Below are 13,778 nucleotides of genomic sequence, written 5' to 3' on the forward strand. Positions count from 1 at the left end.
ACTCCACTTACTAGCTGAAGTAACATGGAGCGTAACAACTAATCCACAGAAGTCCTTCAAACTACAGTCATTTTTCCCAATTTCATTCACTTTCATAAAGCTAATAACTGCAAAATATGCTACTGTAAAGCATATGTTGAATTTGGCTCTCTCCAGGTACATTTTCCTCAGCACACTTGATGACCTTGATGCTGATTATTGTTGCAGTCCTCTGTCAAAGACAAGGATTTAAAAATACTGTATGTATTTGTGATTATTAATTCCATGTCTTCTACATTCTTATCAAGTCTACTTAATGATTTATTCCCCCTTGATTAACTTGGAAACTATTATTAGCTAGCTATATTAGCTACCTATCTTATTACATGTTAGAAAGGTTTTGCACTAAAGAAAACAGGGACTCAGTTGTCCTTGATGTGCTCCTGTTTATCATTCTCAGATTTGTAGTAATTCCTGCCAGACCAGCCTTCCTTTGTTCCCTGAGCTTTTAGCTTTTTAGTGCAAAGTGCTCTCATCAATTGTGTTTCAGTTGGGGATGAAATATTCATCAAACTATCAAACCATTACTATTTCATAACAATTTACATTATCTTCACACTTAAATCCTAAGGTTAAAAGTAATTTCTTTTGCGTCCATCCTCCTTGACATACATATATGCCCTTCCCTGTGCTTTCAACTCTGTGAACATCCTGTACCAAGCAGGTCAAACATTCCCATTGGAGCAAGCTCCAGAACACCTAAACACAAAACCTTCTCGATGATCCATTTCTTTTTTTCATATTATATATGAACTTATATCCCTGTTTTGCAAACCAATTCCTTTTGGACATACATCTGACTTAGTCATTAACATTTCAGCTTACAAAAACTCCAGGTTCCACATGTACACTTTCTTATTGAATCCATTTTCTTCTTCCACTGAGGTGGAAAATACTTGTTATAACTACATTGTCTTACAGGGATAAAAAAAACCCAAACAAAACCCTCTTCTGCTTAAAGTCAAATAACTCTATTTAATTAAAAAAAAAAAAAATAGAAAACCCCCCACATACACACAAACCCACATCAAAGCAACATTTCTGTGGAGTGCTATTTGTCTCTCTGGAAGCATCTAGCTAGTTAGCTGACTGTCTTATACATAGTGAAAATTTAATAAAGAACTAATCCCACTCTAAAACTCAGAGCTATCTCAGCTCTATCAGTGATGCCTCTTCACAATGGTACTTCAGAACCACCAATCTACCAGTCACAGAAATTCATTTCATGAGCTGTTCTTCACAGCCTCTAGTCACATACTTCTTGATTTATCTAAAGAGAATTTAGCCCATACAAGAGTGGCCTCCTTTAAGACTCTAGTAAATTATGCTCAACCTTTCTGTAGATAATTTGACTACATTGAAATGCCCTTTCAAAGAAACCAAACAGACCCTCATTCATTCACGAACTGAAATTCAGCATGTACTTTTTGGCAGATAGGCACAGACAAAACAGATGGAGATAAAAAAAACCGAAAGCCAAAAAAAGAAGAAAGCTTGATTTTGTATTTCTCCAGGAGCCAGTTCTGCCAGATCTTTTGTGCATTTCCTCACAGTTGTTTTGCTGAGATACTATTGTCCACGACCACTGACAGCAGTCAAAATAATCCTCATCCATAATAGGCCTAATGTCTGAGCCAAAACTCAGACTCCTCCAAGTGGTAGTTAATATCACTGAGCATCAGAATAGTTCAGGATGTAAATTGCTGGAGCTGTACTTCTGATGAGCACAGGTGATTACTCCTGTGTGTGTGTGCACAGACCCGTGCCCACAAACACAGTGCTAGAAACAAATCTGTCTTTCCCTTTTGAGTACACAACACATTTCTCATTCCTCTCTCTGCATCAAATTTATAAACTTCATCTTGGCCAAGATGAAAGACACAGGATGCACATCAAAGAGGCACAAAGCAACAGACTCTTACTTGACTCTCTCTATATAATTTTGAAACTGGCCATCATGTGAATTGGTAGCACACCGACACTGAGGCACTGCCCAGAAACAGTATCTGCTCTTAGATATTTGAAGATGACCATGTCACGCCACAGCAGAGCTCACTGAGTTCTTGCAAGCACAATAAAAAAAAGCATCACTTTATCTTTCTTGAAAGAGGTGTGAATGTGTGCATGGAGAGAACAACAACACATAAACATACACTGGATTTCCAAGTCCTTTTGGTTCACAGGAAAAAAAAAAACAAAACAGTACTAAACCCCCATGTCTTACTTTTCTTTAAATCCTAGAAGGCTTACTGTGCTTCCTTAACATTTGCTGTTCTTCTCCCTTGCAATATTGATGCATAATAACCTCTACATATTTCTTTGCTACCAAGAGTTGCCAAATTATCATGAGAACACACTACACTAAGGAGGGGTCCTTCCAGAAGAAAATAAGTGCCAGAACAATTTCTAGAAAGCTTTCTTTTCTCAGGTTCAAGCAATAACTCAGAAGAAGCCATAAGATCTGTAAAGTGAAATTCAAAAGGAAAAAACAAGGGTACTGGATGCTTTTTTTACCAACTTTTCACCCTTCTCACAAAAAAATTAAGGTATTATTACACTTACAAAGTGAGTTTAAACTGGCCACACCACTTAAACCTAAATATAAGCTCCTATCTCAAAACATTTCTTCCTTAAAGGTTTTGTTGTTGGGGAGCAGGGAGGGGAACGTTTATTTAGGGGTTTTGGGTTTTTTTAAACAGTATTTGGCTTTGCTCCCAGTGCACTACTTGTGCTGCATTAAGTTAAATAAAATCAATTCCATGTATACATCGATAGGAACTTTCAAACACACATAGATGTCTTTGCTTCTGCAAGTTAAGGAATGCACAATTTTCCCATGAGTGCAACAAAAATACAGTTAGTGGCTAAAACCAGAAAGGTTTTACTTTATTTTAACAGTGACACCAATTTTCTCTTTTTTTTTCCAAACTCTGTAAGTTTCAAGAGTAAGAAAAAAATGATACAAACCCCTATCATGTATAGCATATATTTCAGTACAACTTAAAGCCTGACTTCTAGTCCCTTATATATGTAAAATATTGAGCTGTACCTGGCACTTAGCGTCAAACCCCAACACAATGTTATTCTACTTTGAAAAGCTAATTAATTCAGGAGATTGGAAAAACCTGCTTTTCTTTTAACAAGGTAATTGATAATTATTCATTAATAGCTTTAGACTTATAACTGTCCTGAAGATGCTTAGTAGATATTTAAAAAAAGTATCAGAGAATGTACTGCAAGAATGAAACAAAGATAAACAATCTTGAAGAATTAAAAAAAAAAGGAGGAAAGGTGAAGGATGAGAAGAGTATTGGCTTTGACTGGAAGAACTTGTGTTTATCATCACCTATATTTTATTTACTAGTCAGTCCAGGGCTATGATTCCCAGAGGTATAGCTGTCTCTCTCAGCATCATGCTACAAGACAATAGATAATACAAAGTAGAACTGTAGTTAAAATTCTTATTATGTGCTGGTTTCCCTACTGTTGCCTCTAAGGCAAAAAGAGACCACTGAGCTCTATTGTATTGAAGCTTTCAAACGCAATTTCAGCTTAATGCTTTGCATTAATATGTGGCATCTCTGAGTGCTCTGCTCAACTACTGAACGAAAGAATGACTCAGGTACTGTGAGAGGCACATCTGTGATTAAATATGGCATGGTATTTATGCTGCAAAGCCACTGGCAAAACAGCTTAAGAATTAATGAGAAGAAGGTTCCACCACAAAAATGGCGGAGCCAATTTGTGTAGACAGATTGACAGTACCCCAAAGAGAGAGAAAACAGAAATTAGCCTACCACCCACACTTGTGCAGATATTGCTACGTTGTCTTTAATAAATAGAGCTTACACAGATATTAATCTCTGCCATGAACATACAGCTTACTTATTCAGCTATATGACTTTGAGAAGGTGACATCTCCCCAACAGATATTGATCTGTTTTAGACCTGCATGTTTTCCAGGAACTGATCATAATATTTGTGATTACAAATTTATAAATTAGTCCCCAGAGTAGAAAATGTTTAATTTTCCTTTTCTTCTCCATAAACGTTAAATTTTTAGTTAGGCCCATTGTTTTGACAAAAAAAAGATTTTATCACTTCAATTTTTTTTTTCCTGAGGAAAATACATAACTTTTGAGAAAAAGTAATGCATAAAATCATCTCACTTTCCAAAATAATAATGACATTATAATGTAACAACACAATAGCCTATATTCAACTGAATAGTTTCCTCATTTTTTTATCAACCATATTACATTGTGAAAGAGGTTTCAACAACATACAATTATGGTTCCTTTGCTGCATAACTATTCCCCTAGGACTGAATTCCATGTGATATCTTCTCCTCTAGTACTCATCAGTGGATTTCTTAAGTTTTTTATTAGGAAGACCTTTTAATGAAAGACTGAAAGAGCATAGATGTAGATGAGATGTCAGGAAGAAAGTCTTTACTGTGAGGGTGGTGAGGCACTGGAACAAGGCTGCCCAGAGAAGTTGTAGATGCTCCATTCCTGGAAATGTTCAAGGCCAGATTGGATGGGCCTTTGAGCAGCCTGGACTGATGGAAGGTGTCCCTGCCCATGGCAGAGGGTTTGGAACAAGGTTATGTCTAAGGTCTCTTCCAATCCAAGACGTGATCAAAATTTAAAGTGAATGTAAACTAATAAAAATGCATACTCACAATGTACCCTAAATTTGCAACAGCTAATAGAATCATACTAATAACAGGAACCCTTTTAAAAGATCTGAATTTTAAGATTTAATTAAAAGACTTGAACCATTTAAAAAATATTTGAATGGTAGATAGTATAGACAGCCATACACTGAAAACTTTAGACCAAAACCACTCTGACCCCAGCGCACTCAAGGGTGTCTTTGTCAGTACATTTTAGGATTACACACAGTAGGATTAAATAGTAGGATTACACACAGTAGCTTTACCTGGAATGCCAGCTTGTCATTGTGTTGTGGACCAAAAAAATAATCAAAGCTGGAGCAACTTGAATTCTTACTGAATGTGATGGCTCTCCTAAAGCTATCCCACTGCATAAATGCAGACACAGAAATACTTGTTGTTTCTAAAAATGCTGTGTATTAAGACAGTGCTAAGACATCAATAAGAATGATGCAAAGAAAATTGCAGCTCTTCATCCTAAAAGCCCAGCTAATGCAGTTTAAAAGTTACAAAATGGGAATTAAAAGACACTCAGAATTTGATTTTTTTTGTCAACTTTTTTTTAAAGTGTTACCAATCCCCTACCAATAACACCTACACGAAATGCTAAAGCTGTTTCCAGAAGTGTTTTCTTTACTGTTACCAGTTCCTTTCGTGAACCACACTACAGAAATTTAGAAGAGTTTTCATACAAAACATAAGCAATTTTTTTTAAGTTATTCAACTTTAATTTTTAAAAGAATTGCAGTCCAGAGTTTGAATTTTAGTATTAGAGAACTATAACAAATGAGGGCTAAGAATGATTTCTTATATAAACTTTTCTATATGCCTATGTACACACAACACTTTGGGCCCCATTTCTAAAACACATCCTATGGCAGAAATCCAGATGAAAAGAGTATTAAATACTGATCCAAGTAAAGATAAAAGCCAAATCCCCATTCAAAATTTTACCAATGAGGTTTGGAGCTTATTTTTATAATCTTGTATTCGTATTCTTCAAAATCTAATAAAGACAAACCTATTTTATAAATATATATACATATAAAATTTTCCAGGCTCAGATTAAATGACTCTAAACTTAGCATTTATATTTTGGTTCATAGAAAGTAGATTTATCTGTGCTGTTCTTTGTTCCAATGTCTGTGGCCCTCTGTACTGACCCTCCACACAGATCTCTTCTGTACAAGTTGCTACTTCTGCTTCCCCTCCCCATCCCATCCCACCCCCACCACGATTCTGCAGGCTCATGTGGAAGGGCACATATACCTGAAGAAGTATTTGTTTGTTTATCAGAAGGGGGAAAAGGTAAGGACTCATATTAATTGGACAAGCTGCCTGTTAGAATTGTCACAGACTCTCTATACCCGTCACAGTGTATTAAAACTGTCAGCAAAGTGGGCAATTAGCACAATATACCACACTCCCTGTTCTGTAGGGCACAGGATTGTCACTCTACACCTCATTGTTTAGCCTGGTCAGCTAAAAGCCTTCCTAATTGTCTCATTTTTTTCTTGACGAAAACCAAAATAGGGTTATGAACCACTAATTATCTCAGTTTAAAAACTGCTGAAACTGGAATGACCTGTCTGCTTCTGAGCAACCCTGTTTGCTCCTGAGCAAATCTTGTGAGAAAAAGAAGAAAAGAAGGGAGAGGTGCATTATTTACTTGGTTTTGGTTTTTTTTTAATTCTGACAACCCTTGTTACAGATCTCAAGAAGAGTCTGTGAGCCCAGGGCCACATTGAACAGACATGAGTGGCTCGAGTGGTCAGGCAGACAGGGTACATCTGTGGGGAACAGGACACTTACATTCCTGCTTCTGGTCTTGCAGAGACACTTCAGGAAAGATAAAAGGCCAGGGTGAACAAATACGGTTTTATATTGAAACAGTCCTATTCTCAAAGCACGTACTAAAATGCCAAATCAGCAGCAGGAAAGAAAACGCATATAGTTTATTAGGAAATATGTGATATGCTAATAACTTTGAAAAAGTAGCTGGGGAGACGGGAAATGGTCTCTTCAGGCTCCTGTAAGATGTACATGTCAAGTCTATTCCATGTAAATGAGCAGGGAACACAGAAATAGCTCTTTTTGGTTTGTTTTAATAAGAGGAGCTTTCTCAGCTCAATTTTTACCTCGTGAGATTAGTATATAATCTTCAAGCAGAATTTCCCAAAAACTTGCACAACTATGAGCTCAAAATCTACTCCTCTTTGAAGCAACAGAGTCACCTTTCTTGTTAAAGCAAGCTGCATTTGCTTTTTCAGTTGAATGCCACCTAAGGATGTTATTATTTTAAAAGAAATACTCATTCAGTCTCTGACAGACTAGAACAGAATAAAGTATTTCAGATGTAAGGAACCTACCGTGATCAGCTGGTACAAGTCAGGGGACCAAAAGTTAAAGCACATTGTTAAAGGCATTATCCAAATCCTCTTAAACACTGACAGGGATGGGGCCACCATCTACCACCTCTCCAGGAAGCCTGTTCCAAAGTCTGACCACCCTCCTGCTAAAGTGAAGTCTTGAAGTGTTTAACAAAGATAGGGAATGCATTGTGCATAATAAAACACAATAACAAATAAGGAAACACAAATGGCAAATAATTAAACCTTCTTGATGCCACAGTATAGACTTGTATCTTCATTTACCTTGTTCTGTTTTTTCCTGACCTATGTAAACATGGTCAAAAATGCCTGCAGATCTATTTGTAGATTGCTTTTCAATGAAAATTATTGAGCCTCTGCATCATAAGAAATAAGCTTTTTGGCATTTGCTGAGTTTTTAATTAAGTTTTACTTCTAGCTTCAGGAAGGAGCTGTCTTGCACAGTAACTCACAGATAGAGATGAAGATATTTAAACTCACTTCTCAAAAACATCAGTATTTCACTCATGCTTACAAGACTCAAGGAATTCTGTGAACTAAAGCATTCTATTTGTTGTTTTAAAGACTGCTTTTAGCTGCTTCTAGTACAGCAATCCTTCTGAATTTTGTAGTTATGAGGTGTCACTAAGATGAAGTGTTATACCTATTCATGTCAATGTGCACACCATATTATCCTCTATCACCACTCCAAGGATTCACGTCAAGAATGACATATAAAAATATGTAACTCACTATGAACTGCAGCTACCAACACCCTGTCTTCCAATATACTGCTCAGAATGTGAGTACCAGGGATTTGCTTTATTATTATCATCATTATTTTTATTCTGGCAAATTCACAGTCCTTAATGATTTGAGCTTGCAGCACAAACTTGCCTCATGCATTTTGTATCCAGGAAGGGGAAAACTGGACAAAACTCACAGTATTCATTATTTAGAATGTATTTTAAGACAGGGATATTAGAATTTCACTGAGGGGGAAGAGGGTTTTTCCTACTAATGGGGCTGACTACAAAATTCAAGCCTTTTCCCGCAAGGTGTTCTTCAATAGCAGTGTGCAAAGATGCATTTGAGATGATTTGTTATGTGGCTCAAGTTGCAGCTCACCTTTACAGGAGAAGCAAAATGGCACAAACCCAGGGGAGAGGTAAGAGAGATTCCATGTGATTTAACTTCATAAGTATTTTTTGGATAAGAGTTGTAAAACCAGAATGGAACTAGAAAAATCATTTAGCCCCTTCCCCTATAATAAGGCAACTTCAGCTATCTTTGTCCTATCTGACTGGTTTTATGTCAACCTCTCTTAAAAATACCTCATGTTAAAGACACTCTAATTTGCCAGGAAACCTGTGCAAATTGGAGTTCCAGTCTCCTTTCCATGACTTATTTCTTTTTCCCAGAGTATTCAAAGCTCAATCTTTATTGTCATTTAAACCCAGACTTCTTGGGCCTCTTAACATGTACATAGAAAAAAAAAATTCCTTTTTACAGCAAGAGTTACGAAGTAATCTTGCTGCAGGTAATGACTCTGACAGAACATTCTGACCAGTTTTGGCTCTCAATATGCAGTAAAAATCTTCACTAAAAATTACCAGAGATCCTATCACACCTACATATGCTGCCACCTTGTTTCTCAAGCCAAGGCTGCAGCTGTTGGAAATTACACAGTGTTTAAAGTTTTTTTATGTAACTTTAGTCAGTTTTGTTTGCCTTTGCCCCAGGGGAAGGGAATTGAACTTTCCATTCAGGGGACTGTTCCACCAGGTGACCTCTGATGATCTCAACATCTCCATAGACTGTGAATAGCACAGAAGATAGACAAAAGATAATGACTTTTACTGACCATTAGCAAACACCAACTCCAAACATCACCCCTGGCATGTTCAGAGACACCTGGTCAAGAAAAGACTGATAAGAGAACCAAGGAATGAGGACCACATCAGCATCCAAGGGGAAGAAATCCACAACCAACTACTAAGAACTGTGTAACTTGGGACTGACAAATGTTGAACCAAAGAATTTCTATGGGTTTTGACTGTATAAAATGTGAAAAATATGAGTAAAATTTATGTGTGATAAAATGATTTTCGCTGCACAACCCGGGAGATAGGTGGATGAAATTATTTCTGTTGCACATCCTGGCCAGAAGAAAGTAATGCCTTGATTCTCAAACACTAAAAATGTTGTTAGAGAGTTTTTTGTTTTCCCCACAGTTTCGCTGACACAGCCAGGCTCTTTAATCACTACTAGAATTAATGTCAGCAAATGGTCTCATAACAAAGATGCCACAATGAGTTGCTGAAACCTTCAACTTTTGCAGAACCACCAGTAAGTTTTCCCTCTTTAGAGTAGTGGACCACCACATAACTGAGGTTACACAAACAGGCACTAAGTTAAATATAATTACCAATCTCAACATTTAGAAGGTTAGAAGGGGACTATCCCAGCAACTAACCAATTTACTGGCTTTTATGAGGAAATTACACTTTATTAAAAAAAAAAAATAGCTTGATAAGCAGACAAATTTGGTGTGAAATTTAAAGGCAGTGTACAGAAAACTTGTTGCTTCTGGGCTGCTTCCTAGCTTTGCATAGCTGCTGGAGGTCTGGGTGCTCCATGAAAAGGAGCATTACGCAGCCAATCACCCTGACTGTTCCCAGATCTAAAATATTAGGGTTGCTGCTCCCCTTCTCACACAGACAGACACCCATGAAAGAGTCCCATATACACCAGGGGCTAAGACTAAAATGAAACACTGGTCTAGAGCTCCTTAAATTTAACTTTGAAGTTACAACGATGGGATGAGTTTATGAACTCAGGGAGGGTTTCGACCTCCCTAGGGCTTTAAATAGTAAAAATGATAGCCTTAATTGCATCCTGGAGCATTTGCGTGTTGCAGAAAAATGACTGACAATTCAACTTTTAAAACATGGAAAAATACTTGGGAATTCTTGCCCATTTTAAGCTGTTAGCTTCAGAGTCGTTAGCCATGAGGCACTCTGCATTCAAATCACAAGGACAACAAAAATGCCTTGATCTTAGGTAGAGGAAAGGAGGCTGTCTGCAACTTGACCTGCTCTTTTCCACTTAATCCTGGGCCAAGCCTGAAGCTGGCAGCCCATCAGATACTGACACTGGCTCAGTGTTTTTATTCAGCAAGAGGGAAATAAAAAGAACAACAAGTTTGGAGCGCTTATTCGTTGCACGCTAACAAGTGTTAGCATTTGCATAGGACAGGTTTTACCCTTGCTGATCAGTCCTTGGAGCACAAGTGATCCTGCAGAAACAAAGAGGGCTGCTTGGGGAGCAAGGTTGTGCTTCCATGTCTCTTGTTGTTACAGATTATTTCACACTCCAAGTCATACATGGGAGTCAGGAGCAAGCTTAATGAACACGGGTCCCTACAACCAGGATTAGCAGCAGGAAGTTATAGAACATTAGATTAATGAGCTAAAGCTACCAGGCCCAGAACAGGAACAATTGGTAAGAATCCAAGATTCACAGCCAAGGACCAGAGTCCTACAAAACCAGTTGCCAGAAATAAATGCTTATTGTACCAACACAAAGGGAATAGAAAAGAAGTTCATTTTCAAAGCACATGACTGGAGAACTGGTAGGGGAAGAAAAAAAAAAAAAAAAAAAAAAACACACAACAAAATAACAACCAAACCAAAAAAGAAAAAAGTAGGAATGACAACCTCCTGCTCAGAAGCAACAGTAAATAGGACACTAATGCACAAGCAAGAAGAATTTTACAGGAGCTTTTTTAAAAAGAGAAAATAGCACAGATTCCAACTGAGGGAAACCCACAGAGCCAGAAAATAAAGTTGATAGAAGTTCCCAATATCTTTCCTTTATTCTGACAAAACCCTTTCTCCTGCTTAAAGCTGCTGATGTAAATGCCTTGTGAAAGTGACTCTCTGGCATTGCCTCAAACAGAGCCTGGGTAAGATCTGGATGCAGAGAAGTAAACAGCCTTTTTAGTGCGTTTGCTTCCTGTTGCTTGCACAAATCTAAACAGCCCTCTTGCCTGTTTCACTGTTAAATCCTAACTTTGATTCCAATAAGAGATGAGATCTGGGGGAGTGGAGAATAGATTTTTGCTTATTAGTTTGTTTTTGCAGGATAGTAGCTTTAAAAGGAGGGCATTTTGAAGGTAAAAAAAAAAATCAAATGAAAAATCAAAGATTTTCTGTGGACGTGGATAATTTTGTTATCTGAGGTTTTTGGTATTAAAAGAGTAAAAATGTCTTGCACGAGGTAAAATCCACCCCAAGCCAGGAGTTCAAATTTCCATTTCTTCTCAATTCACCAAAAAAAATATAAAAAACTCCAAAGCAACAGTACCAAACATACCCAGAAAAATGTAGTTTCAACATTCCAGTGTGGATACAAGCAATACCAACATAAGCAAGAAATGGCAGCTGGATTATCATTCTCTGCAAAGAGCTCTCAGATTTCCAGATCCATTTCAGTTTATCCTTTATGCATGACTTTTTGGGGGTTTTTTACACAAACTTATGAAGCAATGAGCATTCTTGTTTATTTATAGTAAGTCCTTCTGCATTATTATATGTGCAACTCTAAGAGATGACCAGAGCACAAGACGTCTGTGTTTATATTTTTTTAACTGAAAATAAAACAGAAGAGCCCGTTTGTTAAAACTAAGGCCCTAGAAGCCCAATTTATAAAGCTGATTCATGGTCTAATAATTCTTGAGAAATACAAGGAAGTGCACACAAATGGACCTATCCTCTTCTGTAGAACTTAATATAACCACAGCATTCTTTCAAGGAGTCTACTTATAGATTAAAATGTGGAAGACAGGGGCATTTCACTGTGCTGTCCCCATCACAGATACTCTGATTAGTCTCCTTTTTCTGTGGGACACTGGAGGGAACACTCTGTTTCTCAGTATATTACTGGTGCATAACTCCTGCCATGCGCACAGGTCACTAGAAAGGAAAGAGAAGCAAGATTAAAAAGAAAAAGGAGGAAATAATTTCTTTGCTGTGCAGCAGATTCTCTTTAAAATGGCTCGCCTTCCAGATGCTCCCCAACTGAAGCAATTGGCAGATGGCAACGACTGCAGATGGATGGGCACAGCTGAGACACAGATACAGCTGCGAATAGCTGGCGCGGCAGTGTTTGCTTTTCCTTCTGCCAGCCACAGTCACAGCACTTCTAGGGAGTGGGTGGCAAAATAGGGAGAGGATTTCCCAAATTCATGGCAGAGGAAAGAGCCTTCTGTTAACATCACTGTCTTCCTTATTATCCTGAGTGCATGATATTATAAGGCATTTTTCTTAGTCGTTAGCAAGAAAAGATATACTTTGCCATCTATTAATTAACGCATCTGATTAATTTAGAGAAGATTTATTAGATGAAAGTCTGGTGTAAATTTCCCTCTTTCTTACAGCTTGCCATTCAGTTCTTATGAGGCCTCAAAAACTTACACATTTTATCCTAGTTCTGCACTAAAACTCCTTCATTAAGAGCAAATAGTAGGCTGTCAAACAAAGCACACTGAAGTCAACTTTACCTTCACAGTCACATTCTAAGTTACACCATGGAAAACAGTAACAAAGAGACCAGAACTGCAAACCGTATCAATCATTGTGCAAATCTCCTTGCCCATGCCATAAAACATCGTACAGAATTTTTTTTATCCTTCTGATTTCTAATTTCTTGTTGCTCTTGTGTCAGTTTTAGCTTTATAATAAATTTTACTGAATTCTATGCATCATCAGGATATTTTTATCTAGGGAAGGCCTCAGCCTGGCAGGCTAGTAATTCTCAGTAACAGATGTTAATAACCATTTCTACCTGAAGAACAAATGCATTGAATATAATTTAAAAGGCAAACAGTAATTAAGACTGATGCATTTTAATAGCAAAAGAAAACAGCCCAGCACATTATCTCAAGTTTTGAAAGAGCACTTTGAGTAATGACCATAGGAGAGCACACTTAGAGTCTGATAATTTGAGAGCAAGGATTCCTATTTTCATGCTTAGTTTACACAAACTTCAAGCCTTAAGTGTAAGTATGTGCTGATAGACATGAGCCCTCTTCTCCACCTGCCTTCCTAATTATGGTGACTACAAACATGGGTAAATAAGAATGTTAATGTGCATTCATTCTGTTACAATGCCTACAGCCACCTATACAACAAAAAAGTGCAGCTGACAGAGCCTGCTAACGCCCAGACTACTTCTAGAGCTCAGTTTTCTTCATCTTTTCCCTCCCTTGCAGGAACGTCCAACTGCTGGAGTCTCAGTCTGTCATAACTGAGAGCACTTTTCCCTGCCTCTTGGTTAATTCTATCTTATTTAAATAGAAACGTTCTGCTGGTGGACATGACTACTAATGCCACATTTAGAAAGGCTGGGTACCTCCTTTCAGAAAAGGGATGGCAAGGATTTTTTGTGCCAGTCTAAGTGCAGAGAGGCAATTTTCCTTAACTGTGCTGATTTATTAAGATGGGAAAAGGCTACATGATAGAGAGGACCCCATATGTCCATCTGCAAATGGACAAACCTGTTTGATCTGTACATCAGAAGGCATAGAGAGCAATTTCAGAGGAAGAATGAAACAACAATAATTTAACTCTTAAAGAATAAGCTCTTCTTGCTTGCAAATAAAGGCATGTTCTAAGACTGTCATAATCCCT

Source organism: Corvus kubaryi, unplaced genomic scaffold (genome assembly GCF_017639235.1).
Source record: "Corvus kubaryi isolate FWS band 111438036 unplaced genomic scaffold, C.kubaryi_AGA036_p1.0 37391, whole genome shotgun sequence".
Taxonomy (NCBI): domain Eukaryota; kingdom Metazoa; phylum Chordata; class Aves; order Passeriformes; family Corvidae; genus Corvus; species Corvus kubaryi.